Below are 27,827 nucleotides of genomic sequence, written 5' to 3'. Positions count from 1 at the left end.
ATGAGTTTGGGGTACTCCAGGGGTTTATAGCTGTTCTTTCATGTATTATGGGACTTGTGGATTCACAAAAATGGTTCCTTGATCATTCCTTTTGGTTCATGCATGAATAAAGTAGCTTAGAGTGCATTAGAAGCTGAAGATTTTTATATTGAGTGCTCCCTAACCATGAAAAGGCAAGGTTTTGAAAACCGGATAGGAGACTGAACCGATCGTCTTACCGGTTCGATGGTTCAGGTGGTCCAACCGGTCAGACCGGTCTCGAAAACCAGAAAAACCGGATGATGCATAATTATATTTAATTAAATAAAAAAAATACAAAAAACGAAAAAAATAAATATTTTTTAAAATTTCCGGTTTTGACCGGTTTTACCGGTTCAACCGGACCGGTTTTTACTGGTTCACATGAATACCGGTTTTTTAGCATTAAAGAACCGGATCCGCGACCGGTTCCCGGTTGAACCGGCCGGTCCGGTCCGGTTTTCAAAACATGGTGAAAAGGCTTAAAGCCAACAACTTTATGGATTAAGACATCGTACATTGGTCAGATATGTGGTTGGGTTGGTTGTCTTAATGGATTAAGACACTAACTTAGTGGAAATAGAGGCAAACGGAGTACGTCGGGCTTACTATTGGCTACGCACAACGTAGCTTAATACTTCCCTGATGAAAGTTGGCCCTGTTGTACACCCTGCGTAAAGATTGGTACACTCAGCGTACTCGTTGAGCGTTGGCTTTCGTTGGCTTTGACCTTTGGTCAATATTTAGGGTTTTTAGACCATGTGAAGGGTAAAATGGTCCTTTTACCCTTAGAAGGATTAGCCGTGGGATTTGGATTTGCAAGTGAGTTTTTGGACCTTAATTATTAATTAGAGTTAATTATTTTGTTATCTAGGCGGAGTGTAGATCCGAAAGTTCAGGTGCTAGATTTTCGTGTCGTAGTATCTGGTGAGTCTCCTCACTTACTCTTACCTACTTACTCTTACCTGGGTGTTAGGATAGCTGTACTTATGATAACCAACATGGTCTAGCTATTATGGTTATGTTATGCTATTTATATGTGACTGGGCCTGCTGATGCCTGATAGCTAACAGGGTTGCTGATAACCCATCGGGCGTGTTGTTAGCTCATTGGGACTGTTAATAGTCCTCAAGGTTGCTGATAACCCATAATTGTATATATATATGTTGTGCTGTATGTGGTATCTTGGGGAACACGCTAAGCTTCGTTGTCACGTCCCATTTTCACAACAAAAAATTTTCATTTTTATTTAAGGAAATCCTCCAAATTAGAAAACAAATATTGAGAAAAGGTTTATTCCAAATACATTTATAATAATTTTAGAGTAATATTTAAAACGCGAAGTCTTCATTGCTGCTGATGAATGTGTACATTCACGCCTTCATCTTCCTGAGAAAATTGATGATACTTGTAACAATAAGCAACTGGGAAAGCACGGAGTTTAGTGAGTTTCTCCCAAAATATCCCATACGATAAAACATACAATCATGCATGTCGGGTCCAATCGACCATCGGGTTGGAATACCCCAGACCTAGTCAACCTCTGGTCTAGTCATCATTAGGATGGAATACCCCAGGTTGGAATGCCAATATACAAGCTTAGTGAGGCTGCCGATGAATGTGTATAATCATCCTCTAACTTACCCTATATTTCACTATAAATGGCCATTACGTGAAAGTTGATTTACAAGAATCACACCCAATGCTTATAGTTTTGCCAGTTTGAAGTGACAACATATTAGAATGTTTTACTAGATGAGAAATATTGTATAATGTTCGACTTAATGCATATATTCCACCGAATGCACCACTTAATAATTATAATATTCATGTAGTTGATGTTCTTGGTAATTAATAACATTAAAATTTGATAGTATTTGACAAAACAACTGTAAATGAAACTTGTTATTTTTATTTATTATTGATATGAAAAAAATATGATATTATGTTTTTAATTATTCGTGTTTTGTTGTTTATCCTTTAAGGTTAAATGAAAGAATTTGGACAAATCTCTATTCATGTTTGTTAGATTCATCTTAAAATACGACCGTTAAAAACAATTTTAAAATTGAAATATTATATAAAAATCCCTATAATAAAATTGAGACATTATACAAAATAAAAATGATTGTGTAATTATATAAAATAAACTTGATTATGTAAGTATACAAAATAAAATTGAGATATTATATCACAATTCCTATAATAAAATATTTAATATTTGAAAATATAAACTAGAATTTTAGTATATCCTAGATGGTTATAAATAAAAATTTTAATAATTTCGTATATCTTTAGACCAATACTGTGAAAATTTAATATGTTATGATATCCTAGGGGTTTACTCAAAGTCAAAGTGGTTTTAAATTAGGTATCTTTAGATTCGCCTTAAAAGCCATGAAGAAGAAGAATCGTTAGTTGGATACGCGAAATAAGGAAATAAAATATATTACCGTTGCCCACATAAACCGCCTTTAGAAACCTACATATATCAGCAATCAATCTGCACTCCCTTCGATCGTTCTTCTCCAACAGCATTAGCAAGCTACCCATGATAAGTCTCTTCAAGTACCCATGTATGTCTGTATTTTGCATCTTTTAATTTTCTCTTCTGTCGATTGTCTTGTTTTTGATTCTTCTTTGACAGATTTTTTAACAGTTTCTTATACAGTTTTTTCCTACTTGAAAATTGGGGGTTTTTCCACTTCTTGGTTATCGATCAGTTTCTTGTTTTTCATCATGTTCTTCATTTTATGCATAGATAATCTTTAGAATCTTTTGGTTTTGTTTATTTGAAATAGTTTTTGATAGTCGATTGATCCTGCTCTTTAATCTTCTTAAGTTCATTGTTTGGGTTTCTTGGTCAATCATTAAGAACAAGAAGATAGAATGAATCAGAATAAATTTTTTGGGGGTTTTCCCCTTCTATCGTAGGGAGGGTTTGATGAATATTTCTGAAAATAGTTGAGAGATGTGTCTTGTTTCGTAATGCTTTGTTAGATGGCTTATCTGTTCCATATAAATATATTATTTTTTGAATTTGTTCATCTACAAACGTGTTTTCTTTCTGGGTTTCTCTAGATGAGCAATTCCAAGTTATTTTTATGTGCTTTGTTGTAGGAGTAGAAATAAAGGGATATCACATATATGTAAAAGTTATTTTTCTTCAATGATATAGGTTCAGTGATTATCTCCACTAACCTGTTTATTTTGTGGATATTATATATACCTTACAGGAGACAGATTGGAGGCTGACTAATGATGATGATTTTGAAGTATCTTTGTTTCCATATTGGTCTTTATGTGCATGTTTTCTCTCTTTTATTGCAGTGTAATGATTCTGTTCTTGAAATCTGAGATTATTAACAACCTTTTGATTGTGAATCTTAAGATCATCTCATTGAGTCATATTTTGTCTCTATTTTTACATGTTTCAGATCTAGATTATCTGTTTATAACAGTGTGTAATGAAGTCTAAATTATTAACTACTGATTTGAACTTAACTTCACTTTCTTTTCCCTTATTATGCAAGCTTTTGTGTGGTAACCTTTTTATAGTTTCCAGTTAAATGTTTTTCCTTTTCGAGTTCTTTCTGTGTTGCTCATATATGTTTGTAGACTATTTTCACGTGTTTAGGTTATTAATTATCTTTATTTTGTTGGCTAAGCTTTTAATGTATTCTGTTGTTGTTTAAAAGATAAAGGGACATCAGTGTCACTTGTAGTTTTTACTAGTTTCCAGTTAAATGCTTATATGAATCATGAGTAGTGTGGTCAGGAATTTCTTTCTTTGATGCTATGGTTTTTTTTTCCAACTGATTGTGTGTTCTACACTATTTAATTAGTACCATATTCATGCTATGGAATGTATATTTAGTGTTTCTTTTTGGCTTAATGGGTTAAGCACTTAATCTGGAGAGCTATATGACTGTTTCTATTTTGAATCTTATGATGACTAAATGTTTTTTACTCATATTTAGTTCTCATCAAGTCTTCATTCAGACCCTCGATTCATAGCAGTGAGTGTAGATTGTGTGCCTTTTGAATATTAATATTAAGAGCATCACATTCTTTTTCTACAGTTCCTATGGTGGCAACAAAGGCATGTATGGATCCAAAGATTCAATTCTTTGTTTATCATATGTTGTTTTTCATCTGTCACTTGTCTTGTTCTTGATTCTTCTTTGATGGGTTTATTTGAAGGGTTTTGATTTTTGAATGACAGAGGTTCCTTATACAATTCTTTCCAACTTGAAAATTAAGGTCATTGAGTTTCTTGGTTATCGGGTTCTTTTTTTTTCATCATGTTCTTCATTTTATACAGAGATATCAGTATGGCTTATATAACAAATATTTTTCTTTAATGATTATCTCCATTAACTTGTTTATTTTGTGGATATATACCTTACAGGATAACTAATGATGATGATTTTGAAGTATCATCTTTTCTATAATGGTCTTTATGTGTTTCCTTTTTTATTTTTTTGGTTTCTGGTTGAAAGTTGGGGAGTTCTCTTCCATTTTGGTGAGATGTTTTCTCAATGTGGATATTCCATTCAAGTAGGTGTCTGATTTCAGCTCTTTCTTTCTCTCTTTTATTGCAGTGCAATGATCCTGTTCTTAGAATCTAAGATCCTCTCATCTTTTTTTTTTTTTTTTTTTTTTTTTTTTCTATAGTTGCTATGATGACACCAAATGTACATCTGTTTACTTAGATTCAGTTCTTTTCAATTCTTGCATGCTGGTAAATTACAATTGAGTTAGGTTGTCCTTTCTTATTAGTAAGTAACCTTTTGATTTGACCTTAAATTCACTTGTTTCCCTTCTTTTTTGGGTCTCTTTATAAGGTTTTATGTGCTCACCTTTTTGTTTTTTTTTTTTGCAGTTGCTATAGAGGCCCCACCCAAAGTCAATGGATGTTTACTCAGAATCCATTCCTGTGATGGTGGTAAATTGCAATTAATTAAGCTTGTTTGCCTTTTCTTATTCACCTTCATATTCATACTCCTAGGCATCCTTCATATTCACAACATTCTGTGCTTGAAATCTATATCATCGACCTTTTGTTTGTAAATCTAAAGATTGATTATGTTCTTGTCAACTCTTGCACAGTGGTAAATTTCATTTTAGCTGGTTTGTCTTTTCTTTTTCACCTGAACTTTTTTTCACTTACTTAATGCACACATATTTACTCTGATTTGGTTCTTGTCAACTCATACATGATGTTAAATTGCAACTGAGATATCCCTTAAATCCATGTAAAATGACTATTTCACCCACATTTTTGTATTTTTACTAATTCTTCTGTACATGAACTCACAACAATGAACTTTGAATCAAATGATCCAGACTTCCATTTTACTTCTCATGAACTGTATCGTATTTATTATTAGGAATCAACTTGATTGATGTTAAATCAATTCTCTTAACGCTTTTTTTTTTCAACATGTTTCATGCTTTGGTCTTTTCTATCTTGCTCATATTTGTTGGTTGAATCTTTCTAATCTCTAATGGTATGGGCTTTCCAGGCTATTTGCAGGAAGGACATTATGTTCAAAACAACTCGACTAATAGCCTGAATATGATGTCCCTCTTGTAGACTATTTTCATGTGTTTAGGTACCACTTTCAGGTATATATTATTCATCTTTTTATTTTGTTGGCTAAACTTTTAATTAATGTATGTATTCTGTTGTGGTTTGAAAGATAAAGGGATATATCAGTGTCACTTATATGAGTTTTACTTCTGTTCATAAATATTAATTCTCTGATTTGTAGTTTTTACTGTAATGAGGAAAAGTTCAACTCTGTCTAATTGTTCTGGTTTTCCTCGATGAGAAATGAAGGAGCTTTTTACATTGTTTAATTAAAAATCATATCATTAACCTTTTCCTTTTGATATTAATATTAAGATCATCTCATCTTTTTTCTACAGTTGTGATGATGCATGGTGACACTAAATGCATGTACGTTTACTCACTCAGATTCAGTTCTTGTCAACTCCTGTACGTTGCTAAGTTGCAATCTAGAGGGAAATTGTCAGAAAAGTCCCAATATTTTCGGAAAAGTTACACTTTAGTCCCAATTTATTTTTTTTGAACAGACAAGTCCCGGTTAGTTGATTTTACATGGTAATATGTCATTTCCTGTTAAAAGAAAAAAAAGGACTTTTTTGTTAATTTGAGCCAAAATGAAATAATCGGGGCTTTTATGTTAAAAAAAATTGGGACTTAACTGTAACGTTTCCGTAAATATTGGGACTTTTCTGACAATTTCCCTCTAGATTATTAATCTTTTTGTTTATGAATCATAAGATCATATTAATGTCAAAATTTTCTACTCATATTTAGTTATTTGAAGCTATGGATATGGTGATTTTTCTGATGCTCTCTCTGTATGTGGATATATACCTTACAGGAGACAGATGGGAGTCTGACTAAATCTAATGAATTTAAAGCATCTTCTTTTCTATAATGGTCTTAATTTGTTTTGCTTTTTTGGGTTTCTGGTTGAAAGTTGTGGAGCACAAGCATGAGACTTCTCCTTCCATTATGGTGGGATATTTTCTCAATGTGGATGTGTCTGATTTCAGCTCTCTTTCTCTCCTTTATTGCAGTGTACTGATTCTGTTATTGAATCATAAGATCATCTGAGCTTTTTATATAGGTTGCTATGATGACTAAATGCCGCTATGTTTTACTCATATTTACTTCTCATCAACTCTCTATTCGGACACTCGGTTCATAGCAGTGTCTGTAGATTATTCAAATTTTAGTTTTGAATCTTAAAATAGGTGGAAAAAGAAATATTAAATTAGGATTAGAACTTAAAAATTAATGTCTTCCAAAGTTAGAAGCTTTTTTTTTTGTCTTCCGGAAAAAGATGTCAAAAAGACCTTTTTATATATCCTTTGTCTTCTGAAAAGCAAACAGTCTTTTTCACAAATGTCTTTCCTCCCGTAGACATAAGAGGTCAAAAAGACCTTTTGGCAGAAAACAAACACCACTTTAGATTATATCAACCTTTTAGTTTTGAATCTTAGAATCATCTTATTCTTGTTCTACAGTTTCTATGGTGGCAACAAATGCATGTTTGTCCTTTCTTATTCACCTATTTTTCTTTCCATTATCTTCAGATGCCTGGGGTCTTTTTCTTTAGTTCATGACTTTTTTTCCCCCATTATTAACCTTTGTCCCATTTGTTTCACACATGTTTATCCTTGATTTTCTTTTAAATTAGTTTGTTTGTGTCTCATGTCAAGAGAGAGAGAGGGCTTATTTGAATGGCTTTACTATCCTATGTTAGTATATGTAATGAACTTTTACCATTCTATATAACTGAGAATAAATTTATGAAAGCTTAATTGATTATGAATCTTAAGATCATCTCATCTTTTTTCTGTTGTTGATATGGTGGCACCAAATGTTTTATTCATAGTTTTTCTCTGGTTGTGGAATTAGCAATATCCCTCTTCTTTTAACCTAAATCAGTTATCTGTATGATCTCAGAGGAATCGACTACAGATTGTTAATATCGTTCATTTTACTCTGTTTGTGTGTATGTGTGCTTATAGTCTATGGATCAGGAACTGTAGGTTACTTGATTATATGAAATATGAATATAATGGTGTTTATGTGAATGATGATTTGTGGGTTTACTCAAAGTGTGTATAAGGAGGTGCTTTAATCACTCCTGAAAGTCATGCTTTTAGCCCATTGCCTGATTGGTATGTTGATTTCAAGAATCTGTCTTTTTGTTTTAACTTTTTTTCTCTAATAGGTTATTTCTAAGCTTCTCGTGAAGAATAATTTGATAGGAGCAACACAACTGGGGAGCACATACATGTTATTATGTATATAGCAAAAATGCAAGGTTGAGAGGTATTCATGTTTTTAATTATAAGAAATTTCTTTTGAATGGTAGTTTGATTTGAGTGATGTTTATATTTGTGGTTCAAGGTTTGGTTTGGGAATATCCCTCAATAGTTGGATTTGTAGGTAGGTAGGTAGACTTTATTGTCTTTTTTGTCCCACAAAATGATAAAGTTTTAACATCAAGATAAGTTTTCCCATATTTTAAAAACATTATTTTACCTCTTTTTTTACTATTAAAGTTTTTGATTTCCATATCTGGTATTCCATCTACATATGAATTTCTCAGTATAAAGGAATGTCTATACTTTTTAAAATGTAATTTTTTTAAAACTTAAAAGTCTTGACAAAACTACTATAGGTGGTAAGTCACATTTCATTAGTAGACTTGGATGAAGGAAACACTTGTTTATCTTATGATAAATGCAATAAATGACAATGTACTTTCATTGATTTGTTTATTATAGCATCATTCTTCCTATTACAACATGGCACTTTGAAATACTTACCCAGTTATAGCAATATCTTACAAATACAAAACAAATTTTACTGTTATTAATTATAATAAGGCATATTTTTCAAAGTATAATGCCCTACTAAATAAGAAAAATATCAGTGCTTTAATTGAAAATACAATGTTATGAACTTATAATCGAAGGTAAGATGCTACAATACACAAGTTCAATTCATGAAAGCATTTAGCTATTTGCTTGAACTGAACATTATTGTGTTTTTACTTACAGTCCTCTTCCTTTTGATCATTGATAATACTGATAATGAATTTCTTTTCCTCTCTTTGTTTCATGCGTTAATATGATCTTGAATTCCATTTTTCATTTCTTGTTATACAACCTTAATTAATGTGGTGTGGTTTAGGTTGTTTGCTCTTTCCTCTTCCTTTTGATCATTTATAATAAATAATAATACATCAGTCAGCATTGTTAGTTTTTATTCATTGTACCTCAAGAGTCAAGAGCAATGCAATTTTTCTTAAATATTTAGGAGGATATAATGCTAGAATTTAAGGGGCACAAATAGGTGACTTCTCTTCTCTTCTATTAATTGCAATTGAGATCTTTTTCCTTTTTTATTCACCTACTTCTCTTCCATCCTCTTGAGATTTCTTTAGTTAATGACTTTTTCTTTTATTAATCTTTTCATTATGAATCTTAATTATATCTAATTTATTTATACATTTGCTATAGTGGAGGGAAATACACATATATGTGTTTACTGAAAGCCAGTTCTTTTCAACCTTTGCTTTTGTGGTAAATTGTTGTTTGTCCATTCTTATTATTTACCCCCCTTTATTCATGTTCATGTGCATCCTATCTTATAGATTTTACATTTTTTTTATAAAACTTTCAAATGTTTCCTTAAACATGTATCATATTTTACTATATCAAGTCATTTTCTTTTGAAAAATCAACCCAATTAAAGCATTGCACTATTCACTTTTCGCATTTTAACTTTCAAAAAATTTCTTATTGAGGTATTTCACTTTTAAAAAATCTATAAATTCTTTTTTTGATTATTATTATGGTTTTGATGTATGTAATATGTTCATGGACTTCTTTTTTTTTTCTCTAGATTATGTTTTTGTAGACGAGCTATTTAGGTTTGGAGATAGAATTTAGGTTTTCTTGTCTGGAAACGAGTTTACTTTCTTTTTAATCTGAAAAATGTAATCAAGAATTTCAACAATTCTATTATTGATAACATAATGGAGCCTTTTTAGGTTGTTTAATTGTTGCTGAAGCAAAATCAAATAGCAGTGTAATTAACTTTTCCCTTTCTATTTTACAGCTTTTAAGTCCTTAATCTTATGCTAGTTTTAGTTAACTTTTCCCTTTCAAATAGCAGTGTAATTAACTTTTCCCTTTCGATTCCATGTTTGTTAATTTTAGTTTTTTTTTTCATTGTACCTCAGGAGCAATGCAATTTTAATTTAGTATTCAGGAGATGATGCTAAAATTTAGGGGGCACAAACATGTGACTTACCTGCTCTCTCTGTTCATATCTCTATTCAGTGATATGTTTTTGCAATTATAAATTTATATTAATAAAACCTTATAAGACACTTAAATTACACAAATTTTATAACACTTGTTTTCGGATTGTTTTTCTTGCACTTTTTATCCTTTTTGGATTTGGTCTTTGGGCTTCATGCCGCCCATGTAAAATGACTATTTTGCCCACATTTTTATATTTTTACTAACTCTGTACAAGAACTCATGCAATCACAACAATGGACAGAAACTCACAACCAATGACTTGTTTGAAGGAGGTCAAAGATCAGATGTTATGAAAGGTTTTAAAGCTCAAAGGTATGTAATTTTCCACTCAACAAAATTGAGAGTTATTTATCTGATGCAGAATTGATTATTTAAAGGCCACAATAATTTAATTTTTGGGTTTGCCCATTGCTGTTATTGATGAGGTGCCACCAAAGAGAACTGTAAACAAAATAAAAATCAACATTTAACATTTCCTGTTAGGTGAAAGAAATAACTGTATGTTGAATATTAGAATATGACTATCCTACCCTTCAAGTGCAGAAACATGATCATGTTTACAAATCATTATGTGGATATCTTGAACATGTGTAGAAATTAAAGAGCACAAGGGTATCAAGGAAGTCTATGATGAGGTAAACTTCTCTAAGCTTTTCTTTTCTTTGATGGTTCCATTTTTTATCCTTTCTATTATGAGTCTTAAGATCATATCACCTCGTTTTTATAACATCGTGCATTTTAGTTTTCTTTCAGTTACAACATTATAACTTTTAAATTTAGCCTGTCAAGGCATTTTACTTTTAAAAATCTATCGTATTTTTCAAAATGAGTTATTTTATTTTGACAAACTACCAATTCTTTATGATGACATTTACTATACTTTTTTGGAAAGTGAGGGTAATAGGTCATTTATTCTCATTCAGAAAGAAACATGCTTTATCTATACAGTATTTTTCTCCATACAAACCATTTCACCCATTCAGCCACTTTACCATGTCTGTATTTTTTTTTTTTTTTTTTAATTTATTTGGATTTTGTTTATTGTTGATAACAGTCTTTTGGTGAACATGGAGATTGTTTAAGTTGTTGTAGAAGCAAATCCTAAAGAATGAACTTTTTCCTTTATTAGCTCTTTAATTTTGTTATGAATCTTAATATCACATCTTGTTTTTTTTGAAGGGTTTTGATTTTTGAATGTCAGAGGTTCCTTATATAATTCTTTCCAACTTGAAAATTAAGGTCATTGAGTTTCTTGGTTATTGGTTTCTTGTTTTTCATCATGTTCTTCATTTTATACAGAGATAATCTTTTAATTATTTGGTTTTATTTATTTGTAATATATTTGATAGTTGATTGATGCTACTCTCTATTCTTTTTAAGTTCATTGTTTGAGTTTCTTTGTCAATCATTTAGAATAAAGAAGATACATAATGAAACATAGTGATTTGATTTGAGTGATGTTTGTATTTGTGGTTCAAGGTTTGGTTTGGGAATATCCCTCAATAGTTGGATTTGTCATGAATTGTATTTGTAGGTGAACTTTATTGTCCCACAAAATGATAAAGTTTTAACATCAAGATAAGTTTCATAAAACCTATATAATAAGCCCATATTTTAAAAACATTATTTTACCTCTTTTTTTTACTATTAAAGTTTTTGATTTCCATATCTGGTATTCCATCTACATATGAGTTCCTCAATCTAAAGGAATGTCTATACTTATTAAAGTGTGTTTTTTTAACTCAAAAGTCTTGACAAAACTACTATGGCTATAAGTTTCATGGTGAAAACTGTTTCTTCTTTTGTTTCTTGTTATACAACCTTAATTAATGTGGTGTGGTTTAGGTTGTTTGCTCTTTCCTCTTCCTTTTGATTTTTAACCTTTCTATTAAGATCATATCACCTCGTTTTTAATAGTTTCTATGATGACTAAATGCATGTATGCTCTACTCATATTTAGTCTTCTCATCAACTCTTTATTCAGACACTCGATTCATAGCAGTGTATAGATTATTATATTAAACTTTTGATTTTTAAGCTTAAGAGCATCTCGTGAATGAATGGTGGAAAATTGCAATTGAGATAGATGGTTTTTTCCTTTCTTATTCACCTACTTGTCTTCCATCCTCTTGAGATGCTTGGGGTCTTTTTCTTTATTTAATGAAAATTTCCATTATTAACCTTTTCATTATGAATCTTAACAACATCTAATTTATTTATACAGAGTCTATAGTGGAGGAAAACACACATATATGCTCACTGAAAGTCAGTTCTTGTCAACTCATGCTTGCTGGTAAATTGCAGTTTGTCTGGTTTGTCCATTCTTATTTACCCTTATTTTATATATTTTACATTTTTTTTCCTTCAAATTAATCTTCTTTAAATGGTTTATGATCCAATCCCATATTAATATATCTTCATTTGCTTAATAACCTTTTAGATTTGTTCACGAGTAAGCAAGCCCAAAAATTTTATCTTCAACCCATGTCTATGTATTTCATATAAGGCTTTTTGCTTTTAAAAATCTATCATATTTTTCAACATGAAGGCATTTTCTTTTGAAAAATCAAACCAAACATGACATCATATCTTCATTTTTTACATAATAAGCACACTTCCCTTTAAAAACTCAACCCATTTATAGCATTGCACTTTTTAGTTTTATTTGTGTTAAAACGTTGCAACTCTCAATGCATTTTACTTTGGAAAATATTCATCTTTTTCTATGGTTGCTATACCAAATGTACATCATCTGTTTACTTAGATTCAGTTCTTGTCAACTCTTGAATACTGGTAAATTACAATTCAGTTCTTGGAATTTAAGATTATAAGTAACCTTTTGATTTGACCTTGTTTTCCCTTCTTTTTTCGGGTCTCTCTATAAAGTTTTATGTGCTCACATATTTAATAGTTTTTACTAGTTTCCAGTTTATTATTTTCCCTTTTTGAGTTCTTTCCATGACCTTGTTTATGTTGTTATACATGAGCTATGCAGTAATATATCTGCCTTCTTATCTGGAGATGGAAATTGTTCACTTCTCTTGAATGTGTATCATTTTTCTCGAAATCTTGATTGTTAAACTTTTAATTATGAATGCTAAGATCATTTGTGCTTTTTTCTTCAATGCATGTGGAGTTTGTTCTTGTCGATTCATAAATGGTGTTAAATTGCAATTGAGATAGTTTGTTGTTTCTTATTCGCCCACTCTATTCATTTTACTTGCATCCTATCTATGAAGCAGTGCATTGAACTTTTATCATTTTGCATTTAGGAATTTTTATTAATAACCTCATTGTTAGTGTTTGATAACATCTCATTGTTTTTCAAACAGTTTTTTTTTCTTCAGTCCAATTGATTATGAAGCTTGATAACAACTCATCGTTTTTCTGTGGTTATAAATTATTAACCTTTTGATTCTGAATCATGTATGTTTACTCATGTTGAGTTCTTGTTAACTCTTGCATTGTGTTATCCTATCTATTCCATATTAATATATTTTCATTTGTTTAATAACCTTTTGGATTTGTTCATTAGGAAAGGTAGCCCAAGTGTGTGTTCTTCAACCTTAGGAATCCTATCTAGTTATGTACCTATGGTGGAACCTAATAATACATGCATTCATGTTTACTTTGATTTGGTTCTTTTCAACTCATTTGTGGTGCAAAATTGCAATTGAGATGTTTGTTGGTTGTTTCTTATTCGTATTATTTGCCCAATCTATGATAGCATTGCAAATGAATTTTTTCCATTTTGCACTTGAAATATATATTATTTCATAACTCATCTTTATCTTTTATAATTATTTTTTTATAACTTTTATTATTATTATATAGTGGGTATCCTTAGCATGTTTATTACATTTTGCTTCTAGTTAATACATTTTACTTGTTTATCTGTTAAATGTGTTGTCCTTATAGAGTTCTTAAGGGGGTAGTAGATGGGGAACTACATGATATTTTGATCTAGAAAATCATAGAAATAACTATTCTATTACTCCACTGTTTTCAAAGTGATACATTGGCATTTTACTTTTAAAAATCTATCGAATTTTTCATTATTAAGGCATTTTTTCTTTTGAAAAATCTACCTAGAAACAATAGCATTGTACTTTCTTTTTTATATAATAAGCATATTTCCCTGTAAAAAATGCTCCCACTTGTATCATTGCACGTTACAGTTTTATTTGTGTTAAAAACATTGTAACTTTCAAGTATTTTCTTCTCTAAGGCATTTTATTTTGAAAATCATATCATTTTTTTCTTATCAAGGCATTTTACTTTGAAAATTCAACCAATTTATCTTTATGTACTTTGTTGTTGGGGTAGAAATTTAATAAGGGGATAAATGGGTATCACATTTATTTTTATCTCCATTAACTTGTCTATTTTGTGGATATATATACGGAAGAGAGGAGTTAGGTTTTGATTGTTAGAGAAGTCATTTCGTTGGGAGAGATCTGAATGATAGAAGTTGTAATGTAATTTTTTGTGTTGTAGATCTAGAGTAGAGCATATAAATATAAGAGTATTCACCTTTTGATTATAAATCTAAAGATTGCCTCATGCTCATATATTATTATATTCCTGTCAACTCTTGCATGGTGGTAAATTAATTGCAAGTGAGCTGGATCTTTTTTCAACTCTTGGATGATGGTAAATTGTATCCTATCTATTTATAGAAATGTAATAAATTATGTTCTTGAAATCTTCTTAATTAATTGTTAAACTTTTGATTATGAATCCTAAGATCATATGAACTCTTTCCTACAATTGCTATTGTGGCATCTAATGCATCTATAGTATATGTATACTCACATTCATTTCTATGCATGATGGTAAATAATGTAGTCAGGAATTTCTTTCTCTCCTTTTATGTTACTCATGTCTTCATACTTTGGCTTATTTTTCTCCTACCGTTTTTATTTTCCTACATAAGCAATGCAATTTAATAGTATGTATGTATATTCAGTATTTGCCTTCTTATTTGGAGATAATATAAGTTGTTTATATATCTCTTGTTAATGTTTTTTTGGTAATGAGGAAGTCTACCTCTTATAGTGACTTTCTTTTGGTTTTCCGTTTAATTTTTTGGTGAAGCAAAAAAAGCACCTGTAATGAACTTTCACCATTCTATGATTGAAAGAGTTCTTGTCAGATTAGTTATTTTTCAACTATCACACATTTTCGTTAGTTGATTGATGATATTCACCAAAGTGCTAATTACTTGTAATTTATTATAATTTTCTTTTTGGGTTTCTCTAGACAAAACTTGTATTCCAATGCTTCCTATCTGTTTATAGCAGTGTAATGGAATCTAAATTATTAACTACTGATTTGAACTTAAGTTCACTTTTTTTTCCCTCTTAGTTTTTACTAGTTTTCAGTTAAATGTTTTTTCCTTTTTGAGTTCTGGTAAACTCATGGTTTTTTTTACATGCAGGATTTTTTTGGTACTCCTAGTCATTATATCTATTTATAGCAATGTTATGAACTATCTTCATTTTCCAATTGAGCATTTATAGATTCTTAAACTTTCATCTTTTTTCTGCAGTTGCCACAGAGGCCCCAAAGTCCATGCATGTTTACTCAGATTCCACTCTTGTCAACTCTTGCATGCATCCTGCATATTTAAATCATTCTAATCAACTTTCACCATTCTGTGCTTCATATCTATATCATATTATCAACCTTTTAATTGTAAATCTAAACATATTGCCTCATGCACAGGTTAGGTTATCTTCTTGTCAACTCTTGCAATTGAGCTTTTTGTCTTTTTTTTTTCCACCTATCTTTAGGCATCCGATCTGTTTATAACAGACTAGTGAAGTTTCACCATTATGTTATTGAAACTTTTAATTTTGGATCATCCTATGAGTTTATCATTTTGCACTTAATGCATGTATATTTACTCTTATGTGTTTTGCTTTTTTGGGTTTGTGGTTGAAAGTTGTGGAGCACAAGCATGAGAGTTCTCTTCCATTTTGGTGAGATGCTTTCTCTCTTTTATTGCAGTGTAATGATTCTGTAAGTCAGTTTTATGGCGAAGCAGCCAAAATGTAGTAATGTTGTGAACTTTCATGATTCTATATTTTAATTATATATACCTTTTGTACAGATCCTAAGATAGTTACATTGTTTTTCTACAGGAGAAGGAAAGCTTTGTGAATTATCCTGATGTAGTAAGTTTAATAATATATAGTAAGGGTATCTTGGTCATAAGTCTTAGTAAGTCAGTTTTATTCAAACAGTAAGGGTATCTTTCCATCGTCTTTAGATGCCTGGGGTCTTATTTTAATTATTTATTTCATTATTAACCTTTGTCCCATTTGTTTCACACATGTTTATCCTTGATTTTCTTTTAAATTAGTTTGTTTGTGTCTCATGTCAAGAGAGAGAGGGCTTATTTGAATGGCTTTACTATCCTATGTCAGTATATGTAATGAACTTTTACCATTCTATATAACTGAGAATAAATTTATGAAAGCTTAATTTATTTATTATGAATCTTAATATCATCTCATCTTTTTTCTGTTGTTGATATGGTGGTGCCAAATGTTTTATTCATAGTTTTTCTCTGGTTGTGGAATTAGCAATATCCCTCTTCTTTTAACCTAAATCAGTTATCTGTATGATCTCAGAGGAATCGACTACAGATTGTTAATATTGTTCATTTTACTTTGTTTGTGTGTATGTGTGCTTATAGTCTATGGATCAGGAACTGTAGGTTACTTGATTATATGAAATATGAATATAATGGTGTTTATGTGAATGATGATTTGTGGGTTTACTCAAAGTGTGTATAAGGAGGTGCTTTAATCACTACTGAAAGTCATGCTTTTAGCCCATTGCCTGATTGGTATGTTGAATTTCAAGAATCTGTCTTTTTGTTTTAACTTTTTTTTTTCTCTAATAGGTTATTTGTAAGCTTCTCATGAAAAATAATTTGATAGGAGCAACACACTGGGGAGCACATGTTATTATGTATATAGCAAAAATGCAAGGTTGAGAGGTATTGATGTTTTTAATTATAAGAAATTTCTTTTGAATGCTAGTGTTCGATTTGAGTGATGTTTTTATTTATGTTTATATTTGTGGTTCAAGGTTTGGTTTGATTTGGTTTGGGAATATCCCTCTATTATTTGTTTGATTATGTGCTTTAACTATTTACTAGCTTTTCATTTAATTGATATTGTAGGGCTTAAAACTAAGTGTAAGGTCTAATGTTTTGTTTAATAAGGCTTTAGTGTAAATATGTTAAAGTGCCTTCTTCTTGACTTTTATCTTCAACTTGGAGTAGAGGTTTATATTCTTCCTAAGATTTTACATTTTTTTTTTTTTTTTTTTATGAAAGGTAATCTTGTTTTTTCATATTAATATATTTTTATTTGTTCAATAACCTTTTTGTTTTGTTCGTTAGGTAGGAAGCTAGCCCATGAAATGATTCATGTCTCTTCAACCCATGTCTGTGTTTTTCATATTTTGTTTCTTCATCTGTCAGTTGTCTTGTTCTTGATTCTTCTTTTGAAGGGTTTTGATTTTTGGATGTCAGAAGTGTTCCTTATACAATTTTTTCCTATTTGAAAATTAGGGTTTTTGAATTCCTTGGTTATCGATCTGTTTACTATATCAAGCATTTTCTTTTGAAAAATCAACCCAATTACAGCATTGCACTATTCACTTTTCTTTATGTCAGAGCATTTTAACTTTCAAAAAATTTCTTATTAACTTTTAAAAAATCTACCAATTCTTTTTTTATTATCATGGTTTTGATGTATGTAATGTGTTCATGGACTTGTTTTTTCTCTAGATTATGCTATTTAGGTTTGGAGATAGAATTTAGGTTTTCTTGTCTGGAAATGAGTTTACTTTCTTTTTAATCTAAAAATGTAATCAAGAATTTCAACAACTCTATTATTGATAACATAATGGAGCCTTTTTAGGTTGTTTAGTTTTTGCTGAAGCAAAATCAAATAGCAGTGTAATTAACTTTTCCCTTTCTATTTTACAGCTTTTAAGCCCTTAATCTTATGCTAGTTTTTATGGACCCTTGTTGGATAATAATATGAGGATAATAATATGACTTTTAAAGCCCAAGACTTCTAATATATAATTATAAAAATATATTTAATCTCTAAGCTTATTTTATAGCTCATTTTCACCTTGATGCTCTTTTTTGATTTGACTATTTTAATTTTCCAACATCTAGTTTGCACTTTATTTTTGAATATCGACCAAAAATGAATTTTCTTGCATATTTGATTGTTGTAGTTTCATTTTTTTTGGATATAAACAAGAAACTCACAACAATGAACTCTGAAGCATAATGTTAACTCTCTCTCTCTCTCTGTTAGTATAATTGGCACTAAATGTATCCCATTTTTTTTATTGCAGTGTAATGATCCTGTTTTTGAAATCTGAGATTATAAACAACCTTTTGATAGCGAATCTTAAGATGCAGTTCTGTTTACATGAATGTTTCCCTTGTCCCATTTCTTTCACACATGGCTATCCTATGGTTTGATTTTCTTTTAAATAGTTTGTTTGTCTACACAGAGGGCTTCTTCAATTGATTGACTTATCTCCCTCATATTATTAGTATAATGAACTTTCACGCTACTAAATTACAAATTTTGTCCCTATTATATAACCACTTGTTTTTTTACGCTTCATGCTGCCTAAAGTTATCCATTAAATCCATGTTAAATGACTATTTTGTCCCCATTTTTAGATTTATCTTCAACTAATTGTCTGTTCTACACTATTTAGTAATATATTCATGCTATGGAATGTATATTTACATTGTCTTCTTATTTGGAGATATAAGATGTTTATTTCTCTTGTATGTGTATCGATTTTACTTGCTTTGAATTCCTTTCATCTTTTTAATATTTTTTCCAGTGATGAGGAAGTTCAACTCTGTTGCTGACTTTTTCTTCTTGTTTTCCTTGACAACACAACAAAGGAGATTTTTTTATGTTGTTTAATCGTTTGATGAAATATATATATATATATATATATATATATATATATATATAAGTGTAATGAACTTTCACTATTCTACAATTAAAAACAATATTATTAACCTTTAGATTATAAATATTAAGTCCATCTCATTTTTTCTACAGTTGTGATTGTGGCACAAAATGCATGTATGTTTGTTGATTTTTCATTGTCGATTCCATGTTTGTTGATTTTAGTTTTTTTTTTTTTCATTGTACCTCAGGAGCAATGCAATTTTTCTTAAGTATTCAGGACATGATGCTAAAATTTAGGGCACAAACATGCGACTTACCTGCTGTGTTCATATCTCTATTTAGTAGTATCTTTTTTGCAATTAGAAATTTATATTAATAAAACCTTATAATATGAACAAAATAAAAATCAACATTTAACATTTCCTGTTAGATGAAAGAAATAACTGTATGTTGAATATTAGAATATGACTATCCTACCCTTCATGTGCAGAAATATGATCATGTCTACAAATCATTTTTTGGATATCTTCAACATGTGTAGTAATTAAAGAGCACAAGGGTATCAAGGAAGTCTTTCATGAGGTAAACTTCTCTAACCTTTTCTATTTTTATTTTTTGTTTGATGTAATTATCCCACCCCTTTGTGACAGTTTGTAATTTATGCAGTTGGTTTTATTCTTTTTAATTTTGAATATTCTCGTGGACAGTGTAAGAAGATACAACTGAGTGATTCTAAACATCTCTTATTTTGTTGTGTGTTCTTAAATCTTGTCAATTATAGTGGGGATGCTGAGAAACAGCAAAACACTTCAATTTTTTATCCAGGTATATATTTTGTTGTCTTGTGTGTATTAGTTTACATTGATTGGCATTTCAAATCAAAATATAGCATTGTGTGTATTCTCAATGCATTTTACTTATAATAAAAATCTATCAAGCTTTTTCCTCATCAAGCAAGGCATTTTTTTTTTGAAAAAAAAAAAATACTATCTATAGCATATTAATTTCCCTTTGAAAAATCAACCCATTTATAGCTTCACACTTCTTTGTTTTCTTTCTGTTGCAACATTATTACATTCAAAATTTATCATCTTATCAACCCATTTTATTTTGAAAAATCTACCAATAATAGCATTGCATGTACTTTCATTTTTTTTTCTTATAACAAGCACAATTCGCTTAAAAAAGTTATGTTTACTAGCATGTTTATGGTTTTATTTTGATTGAATACACTCTTTATGGTGGTTTAGGTTATTTTCTCTTTCCTCTTACTTTTGATCATTGGTAATAACTGATAGTGATTTTCTGCTGTATTCTATTTTGTGCTTGATAATTGCGGATTCCTCTTTAAGAATGTAATCTTTTCTTTGATGCTTCCATTTTTAACCTTTCTATTATGAGTCTTAAGATCATATCACCTCGTTTTTATAATATCGTGCATTTTAGTTTTCTTTCAGTTACAACATTATAACTTTTAAATTTAGCCTGTCAAGGCATTTTACTTTTAAAAATCTATCATATTTTTCAAAATGAGTTATTTTATTTTGACAAACTAGCAATTCTTTATGATGACATTTACTATACTTTTTTGGAAAGTGAGGGTAATAGGTCATTTATTCTCATTCAGAAAGAAACGTGCTTTATCTATACAGTATTTTTCTCCATACAAACCTTTTCACCCATTCAGCCACTTTACCATGTCTGTATTTTTTAAATTTATTTGGATTTTGTTTATTGTTGATAACAGTCTTTTGGTGAACATGGAGGTTGTTTAAGTTGTTGTAGAAGCAAATCCTAAAGAATGAACTTTTTTCCTTTATTAGCTCTTTAATTTTGTTACGAATCTTAATATCACATCTTGTTTTTTTTTGAAGGGTTTTGATTTTTAATTGGCAGAAGTTCCTTATATAATTCTTTCCTACTTGAAAATTAAGGTCATTGAGTTTCTTGTTTTTCATCATGTTCTTCATTTTATACATAGATAATCTTTTAATTTTTTGGTTTTATTTATTTGTAATATATTTGATAGTTGATTGATGCTACTCTCTATTCTTTTTAAGTTCATTGTTTGAGTTTCTTTGTCAATCATTTAGAATAAAGAAGATACATAATGAAACATAGTGAGTTTTTTGGGGGGTTTTCTCCTTCTAGCTTTTTGGGGTCATGCAATTTCATTTTTTGTGTAGTTTGATTTTAACTATCAGAATTCAGATATGTGTATCATAGGGAGGGGGGTTTGATAAAGGGATATGAGTATCACATATTTATAGTTTTTACTAGTATTCAGTTTATTATTTTCCCTTTTTAAGTTCTTTCCATGACCTTGTTTATGTTGTTATACATGAGCTATGCAGTAGTATATTTGCCTTCTTATCTGGAGATGGAAATTGTTCTCTTCTCTTGAATGTGTACCATTTTTCTTGAAATCTTGAGATAGTTTATTCTAATTTTTTTCTTGTCGACTCATAAATGGTGTTAAATTGTGATTGAGATAGTTTGTTGTTATAAATTATTAGCCTTTTGATTACGAAGCATGTATGTTTACTCATGTTGAGTTCTTGTTAACTCTTGCATTGTGTTATCCTATCTATTCCATATTAATATATTTTCATTTGTTTAATAACCTTTTGGATTTGTTCATTAGGAAAGGTAGCCCATGTTTGTGTTCTTCAACCTTAGGAATCCTATCTGGTTATGTGGCTATGGTGGAACCTAATAATACATGCATTCATGTTTACTTTGAAAATGAATTTTTTCCATTTTGCACTTGAAATATATATTATTTCACCACTCATCTTATCTTTTATAATTATTTTTTATAACTTTTAATTATTATATGGTGGGTATCCTTAGTATGTTTATTACATTTTACTTCTAATTAATACATTTTACTTGTTTATCTGTTAAATGACTTGACCTTATAGAGTTCTTAAGGGTAGTAGATGGGGAACTACATGATAATTTGATTCAGAAAATCATAGAAATTACTATTCTATTACTGGACTGCTTTCAAAGTGATACATTGGCATTTTAATTTTAAAAATCTATCGGATTTTTCATTATTTAGGCATTTTTTCTTTGAAAAATCTATCAACTATAGCATTGTACTTTCCTTTTTTATATAGTAACTTTGTAACTTTCAAGTATTTTCTTCTTAAGGCATTTTATTTTGAAGATTATATCATTTTTATCTTGTCAAGGCATTTTACTTTGAAAATTCAACCAATTTATTTTTATGTACTTTGTTGTTGGAGTAGAAATTTAATAAGGGGATAAATGGGCATCACTTATATCACATTTATTTTTCTTCAATGATTATCTCCATTAACTGGTCAATTTTATGCGGTACTCTTAAGTCTTATTTATTTTTTAAATCTTCTATTCCTTTTGATCATGATGCCTTAGTTTTATCTTTTTTCTACAGTTGCTATAGTGGCACCGATTGCACATATATATTTAGTTCTATTCCCTAAGGCTCACTTACACAAGAACGAATAAGACTTAGAGTTTACTATGTTCGAAAATCTCATGTTAGTAATGAGTAACTTTCAACTGATTTGAGTGTCTTTTATATACGGAAGAGAGGAGTTAGGTTTTGATTGTTAGAGAAGTCATTTCCTTGGGAGAGATCTGAATGATAGAAGTTGTATTGTAATCATTCAGCTATGTTGGAATACAGTTGAGCCCTAATTCTTGTGTTCTAGATCTAAAGATCGCCTCATGCACATATATTATTATGTTCCTGTCAACTCTTGCATGGTGGTAAATTAATTGCAAGTGAGCTGGATCTTTTTTCAACTCTTGGATGATGGTAAATTGTATCCTATCTATTTATGGAAATGTAATAAATTATGTTCTTGAAATCTTCTTAATTAATTGTTAAACCTTTGATTATAATCCTAAGATCATATGAACTCTTTCCTACAATTGCTTTTGTGGCACCTAATGCATCTATAGTATGTATACACACTCACACTCACATTCATTCCTATGCATGATGGTATGTATGTATATTCAGTATTTGCCTTCTTATTTTGGAGATAATATAAGTTGTTTATATATCTCTTGTTAATGTTTTTTGGTAATGATGAAGTCTACCTCTTATAGTGACTTTCTTTTGGTTTTCCGTTTAATTTTTTGGTGAAGCAAAAAAAGCACTTGTAATGAACTTTCACCATTCTATGATTGAAAGAGTTCTTGTCAGATTAGATTTTTCAACTATCACACATAAAGAGTTTCATCTTTTTTTTTTCTTTTTTTTCTGCAGTTGAATATGTTTACTCAAATGCAGTTGTAAACAACTGAACATGTTTGCCTGCTCCATTCATTTGTGCTCCTACTCATTATATCTATTTATAGCAATGTTATGAACTTTCTTCATTTTGCAATTGAGCATTTATAGATTCTTAAACTTTCATCTTTTTTCTGCAGTTGCTACAGAGGCCCCAAAGTCCATGCATGTTTACTCAGATTCCACTCTTGTCAACTCTCGCATACATCCTGAATATATAGATAGATCATTCTAATCAACTTTTAATTGTAAATCTAAACATTGCCTCATGCACCGGTTAGGTTATCTTCTTGTCAAGCTTTTTGTCTTTTTTTTTTTTCCACCTATCTTTAGGCATCCGATCTGTAAGTCAGTTTTATGGTGAAACAGCCAAAACGTAGTAATGTTGTGAACTTTCATGATTCTATATTTTAATTATATATACCTTTTGTTACAGATCCTAAGATAGTTACATTGTTTTTCTACAGGAGAAGGAAATCTTTGTGAATTATCCTGATGTAGTAAGTTTAATAATAGTAAGGGTATCTTGGTCATAAGTCTTAGCAAGTCAGTTTTATTCAAACAGTTAGAGTAGTATAACTGGATTTCTCCTAGGCAAGTTAGTTTTATGTCTATATTCAAACAGTAAGGGTATGATACGTACCCATCCCATACTAGGCCCGTATCATGCCATAAGCCCAAGTGTAGAACTCACTCCCAAAAGCCAGCTTGTGGGAGGAGGGGACACTTAGACTTATAAGCCACCAACTTATAGTACTTTCGGCCGATGTGGGATCATAACAGGGTATCTTTCCATCGTCTTCAGATGCCTGGGGTCTTATTTTAATTATTTATTTCATTATTAACCTTTGTCCCATTTGTTTCACACATGTTTATCCTTGATTTTCTTTTAAATTAGTTTGTTTGTGTCTCATGTCAAGAGAGAGAGAGAGGGCTTATTTGAATGGCTTTACTATCCTATGTTAGTATATGTAATGAACTTTTACCATTCTATATATAACTGAGAATAAATTTATAAAAGCTTAATTGATTATGAATCTTAAGATCATCTCATCTTTTTTCTGTTGTTGATATGGTGGCACCAAATGTTTTATTCATATTCATAACTAGTCATCATAGCTCCATGAACCATTTGAGCCATACTTTTTCTCTGGTTGTGGAATTAGCAATTTCCCTCTTCTTTTAACCTAACTTAAGACTTGTACTCTAAATTTTTAAGAACCATCTAAAAACAGTGCACTGTATGATTTCAGAAGAATCGACTAAAGATTGTTAATATTGTTCTTTTTACTCTGTTTGTGTATTTCTGCTTATAGTCTATGAATCAGGAACTGTAGGTTACTTGATTATATGAAATATGAATATAATGGTGTTTATGTGAATGATGATTTGTGGGTTTACTCAAAGTGTGTATAAGGAGGTGCTTTAATCACTCCTGAAAGTCATGCTTTTAGCCCATTGCCTGATTGGTATGTTGATTTCAAGAATCTGTCTTTTTGTTTTAACTTGTTTTTTCTCTAATAGGTTATTTGTAAGCTTCTCATGAAGAATAATTTGATAGGAGCAACACACTGGGGAGCACATGTTATTATGTATATAGCAAAAATGCAAGGTTCATTTATATGTTTCTTTGTGATTATTAATTCAGTAATGCTCAATGATCAAAATGATTGGTTTCATTTGTGCAGAAAGTTCAAAATCAGGGATTCCTATCCTATCCTCCAAAGCATGTTGAGAGAAACACTTCTTTTTTCCTTCACTGAAGATGAAGGAAACACTTGTTTATCTTATGATAAATGCAATAAATGACAATGTACTTTCATTGATTTGTTTATTATAGCATCATTCTTCCTATTACAACATGGCACTTTGAAATACTTACCCAGTTATAGCAATATCTTACAAATACAAAACAATTTTTACTGTTATTAATTATAATAAGGCATATTTTTCAAAGTATAATGCCCTACTAAATAAGAAAAATATCAATGCTTTAATTGAAAATACAATGTTATGAACTTATAATCGAAGGTAAGATGCTACAATACACAAGTTCAATTCATGAAAGCATTTAGCTATTTGCTTGAACATTATTGTGTTTCTACTTACAGTCCTCTTCCTTTTGATCATTGATAATACTGATAATGAATTTCTTTTCCTCTCTTTGTTTTATGCATTAATATGATCTTGAATTCCAGTTTTTGTTTCTTGTTATACAACCTTAATTAATGTGGTGTGGTTTAGGTTGTTTGCTCATTCCTCTTCTTTTTGATCATTTATCATACATCAGTCAGCATTGTTAGTTTATGTGCCTCATAGTTGGTGATTTCAGATTTATTCAGTGTACCTCAAGAGTCAAGAGCAATGCAATTTTTCTTAAATATTCAGGAGGACATAATGCTAGAATTTAAGGGGCACAAATAGGTGACTTCTCTTCTCCTCTATTAATTAATGATTTCTATAATACTATGGCGTCTTTCCTTTTTTGTATCCTTATATAGCATGTTTAATTAAGTTTGTGGAGCTGGTTTTTTTACTAATTGGTGAACTTTGAAGCATAATTGGCACCATTTTTATATTTTTACTAATTCTATGTTTGAAGTTATTAACTTTCACAATGGAGCTGGTTTTTTTCTACAGTTACATGGTGTTAAATTGCAATTGAGATAGTTTGTTGTTTCTTATTCACCCACTCTATTCAATTTACTACCATCCTATCAACTTTTATCATTTTTGTACTTAGAAATTTATATCAATAGCCTTATACTACTAAATTACAAATTTTGTCCCTATTATATAACCACTTGTTTTTTTTTAACGCTTCATGCTGCCTAAAGGTAGCCATTAAATCCATGTAAAATGACTATTTTGCCCACATTTTTATATTTTTACTAGCTCTGTACAAGAACTCAGTCACAACAATGAACTTTGAAGCAAATGATTTTTACTTCTCATGAGGTGTGTAGTATGTACACTGTTTTTTTTTCAACTATTTGTCTGTTGTACACTATTTAGTAGTATATTTCTCTTGTATGTGTATCAATTTTACTTGCTTTGAATTCCTTTCATCTTTTTAATATTTTTTCCAGTGATGTGGAAGTTCAACTCTGTTGCTGACTTTTTCTTCTTGTTTTCCGCGACAACAAAGGAGATTTTTTATGTTGTTTAATCGTTTGATGAAATATATATAAGTGTAATGAACTTTCACTATTCTACAATTAAAAACAATATTATTAACCTTTAGATTATAAATATTAAGTCCATCTCATTTTTCCTACAGTTGTGATTGTGGCACAAAGTGCATGTATGTTTACTCACTCAGATTCAGTTGTTGATAATTGTCGATTCCATGATTGTTGATTTTAGTTTTTTTTTTTTTTTTCATTGTACCTCAGGAGCAATGCAATTTTTCTTAAGTATTCAGGACATGATGCTAAAATTTAGGGCACAAACATGTGACTTACCTGCTGTGTTCATATCTCTATTTAGTAGTATCTTTTTTGCAATTAGAAATTTATATTAATAAAACCTTATAATATGAACAAAATAAAAATCAACATTTAACATTTCCTGTTAGATGAAAGAAATAACTGTATGTTGAATATTAGAATATGACTATCCTACCCTTCATGTGCAGAAATATGATCATGTCTACAAATCATTTTTTGGATATCTTCAACATGTGTAGTAATTAAAGAGCACAAGGGTATCAAGGAAGTCTTTCATGAGGTAAACTTCTCTAACCTTTTCTATTTTTATTTTTTGTTTGATGTAATTATCCCACCCCTTTGTGACAGTTTGTAATTTATGCAGTTGGTTTTATTCTTTTTAATTTTGAATATTCTCGTGGACAGTGTAAGAAGATACAACTGAGTGATTCTAAACATCTCTTATTTTGTTGTGTGTTCTTAAATCTTGTCAATTATAGTGGGGATGCTGAGAAACAGCAAAACACTTCAATTTTTTATCCAGGTATATATTTTGTTGTCTTGTGTGTATTAGTTTACATTGATTGGCATTTCAAATCAAAATATAGCAATGCATTTTACTTATAATAGAAATCTATCAAGCTTTTTCCTCATCAAGCAAGGCATTTTTTTTTGAAAAAAAAAATACTATCTATAGCATATTAATTTCCCTTTGAAAAATCAACCCATTTATAGCTTCACACTTCTTTGTTTTCTTTCTGTTGCAACATTATTACATTCAAAATTTATCATCTTATCAACCCATTTTATTTTGAAAAATCTACCATATTTTTCATTATTATCAAGGCACTTTATTTTGAAAAATCTACCAATAATAGCATTGTACTTTCATTTTTTTTTTCTTATAACAAGCACAATTCGCTTAAAAAAGTTATGTTTACTAGCATGTTTATGTTTTTATTTTGATTGAATACAGTGTTTATGCTGGTTTAGGTTATTTGCTCTTTCCTCTTACTTTTGATCATTGGTAATAACTGATAGTGAGTTTCTGCTGTATTCTATTTTGTGCTTGATAATTGTTGATTCCTCTTTAAGAATGTAATCTTTTCTTTGATGCTTCCATTTTTAACCTTTCTATTATGAGTCTTAAGATCATATCACCTCATTTTTATAACATCGTGCATTTTAGTTTTCTTTCAGTTACAACATTATAACTTTTAAATTTAGCCT

General features: G+C 30.0%; 1 long non-coding RNA gene across 1 annotated transcript; it reads left to right on the top strand.

Annotated features, from left to right (window-relative positions):
- The first annotated feature begins 2,367 nt into the window (after window positions 1-2,367).
- LOC145054714 (uncharacterized) lies at window positions 2,368-26,054 on the top strand. The gene is made up of 10 exons (XR_013684887.1): window positions 2,368-2,594; window positions 3,255-3,349; window positions 4,904-4,966; window positions 5,547-5,649; window positions 5,953-7,897; window positions 10,145-10,215; window positions 10,447-10,538; window positions 12,128-15,887; window positions 16,050-16,912; window positions 25,502-26,054. It is a non-coding gene; the product is annotated as an uncharacterized LOC145054714 (long non-coding RNA).
- The last annotated feature ends 1,773 nt before the right edge of the window (window positions 26,055-27,827 follow it).

The sequence above is a fragment of the Lactuca serriola genome, chromosome 5, assembly GCF_051521515.1.
Source record: "Lactuca serriola cultivar US96UC23 chromosome 5, Lser_US96UC23_V15, whole genome shotgun sequence".
Taxonomy (NCBI): domain Eukaryota; kingdom Viridiplantae; phylum Streptophyta; class Magnoliopsida; order Asterales; family Asteraceae; genus Lactuca; species Lactuca serriola.
Note: the sequence above shows the minus strand (reverse complement) of the source record. Positions and strands in the feature narration are given on the sequence as shown.